General features: G+C 47.0%; 1 pseudogene; it reads right to left on the minus strand.

Moving 5' to 3' along the window:
* Positions 1–260: 260 nt before the first annotated feature.
* LOC138355535 (5S ribosomal RNA) lies at positions 261–379 on the minus strand (annotated as a pseudogene).
* Positions 380–1848: the final 1469 nt, after the last annotated feature.

Genomic DNA, 1848 nt, shown 5'->3' on the forward strand with positions numbered 1-1848 from the left:
AGATATTACTTCTTCCACGGGGGCCTCGCGGCTGAGTGGACAGCGGTCGGGAGTCGTAGTCCTAATGGCCCGGGTTCGATTACCGGTAGAGGCGGAAACAAATGGGCAGAGTTTCTTTCACCCTGATGCCCCTGTTCAACTAGCAGTAAATAGGCATTTGGGACAGCTGCTACGGGCTGCTTCCTGTGTGTGTGTATTCACCTAGTTGTGCTTGCGGGGGTTGAGCTCTGGCTCTTTGGTCTCGCCTCTCAACTGTCAATCAACTGGAGCATTTGGTGTTCCCAGGTGGTCACCCATCCAAGTACTAACCAAACCCAACGTTGCTTAACTTCGCTGATCGGACGAGAAGCGAAGTTCTCAACGTGGTATGGCTGTTGGCTTGGATATGTGTGTGTGTGTGTGTGTGTGTGTGTGTGTGTGTGTGTGTGTGTGTGTGTGTGTGTGTGTGTGTACTCACCTATATGTACTCACCTATATGTGCTTGCAGGATCGAGCATTGACTCTTGGATCCCGCCTTTCTAGCTATCGGTTGTTTACAGCAATGACTCCTGTCCCATTTCCCTATCATACCTAGTTTTAAAAGTATGAATAGTATTTGCTTCCACAACCTGTTCCCCAAGTGCATTCCATTTTTCTACTACTCTCACGCTAAAAGAAAACTTCCTAACATCTCTGTGACTCATCTGAGTTTCCAGTTTCCACCCATGTCCCCTCGTTCTGTTATTATTACGTGTGAACATTTGATCTATTTCCACTTTGTCAATTCCCCTGAGTATTTTATATGTCCCTATCATATCTCCTCTCTCCCTTCTTTTCTCTAGTGTCGTAAGGTTCAGTTCCTTCAGCCGCTCTTCATATCCCATCCCTCGTAGCTCTGGGACAAGCCTCGTCGCAAACCTCTGAACCTTCTCCAGTTTCTTTATGTGTTTCTTCAGGTGGGGGCTCCATGATGGCGCGGCATACTCTAAGACGGGTCTCACGTAGGCAGTGTAAAGCGCCCTAAAAGCTTCCTCATTTAGGTTTCTGAATGAAGTTCTAATTTTCGCCAGTGTAGAGTACGCTGCTGTCGTTATCCTATTTATATGTGCCTCAGGAGTTAGATTAGGTGTCACATCCACTCCCAGGTCTCTTTCTCGAATCGTTACAGGTAGGCTGTTCCCCTTCATTGTGTACTGTCCCTTTGGTCTCCTGTCACCTGATCCCATTTCCATAACTGTGTGTGTGTGTGTGTGTGTGTGTGTGTGTGTGTGTGTGTGTGTGTGTGTGTGTGTGTGTGTGTGTGTGTGTGTGTGTGTGTGTGTGTGTGTGTGTTAGAGAGAAATATATGTAGTGGACAAAATAGAGGAAAAATAGATTGATTAGAAAGGCGGGGTCCAAGAGCTAATAGCTCGATTCTGCGGGTACAAATAGTAAATACACATCAAGCCAATCTACCATGTAATTAGCAGTGTGAGAGTGCTGGTGGGGGGGGGGGGGTTGGGTCCTCTATGTCAATGTCTATGTCTGTCTCTCTCGACCCTATGACATTAGGGTCGAGAGTATGGGTGTATGACCCTAGGCATTAGGGTCATTAGACATGCCTAGAGTCATTAGACATGCCGTCCCCTTGTCGTCTTGGTGGTCCAGGACTCAAGACATCTATATCCACGTGTCTCACACAAAAGGTATTTCCTTCTATGCCGCATGGCAACACTGACAGTAAGGAAATTCCGCCATCCTGCCCTCTCCTAACTCTCCCAGTCATGGTCTGGCTCAGAGGTACTGACTCTCTCTCTTAATAACGCTTATCATTAGTGTTTCTTGCCGTATCTATATATATCACAGGGTAATAGCTTGGCTTCAATGGCT

This window comes from Procambarus clarkii, chromosome 67 (assembly GCF_040958095.1).
Source record: "Procambarus clarkii isolate CNS0578487 chromosome 67, FALCON_Pclarkii_2.0, whole genome shotgun sequence".
Lineage (NCBI taxonomy): Eukaryota > Metazoa > Arthropoda > Malacostraca > Decapoda > Cambaridae > Procambarus > Procambarus clarkii.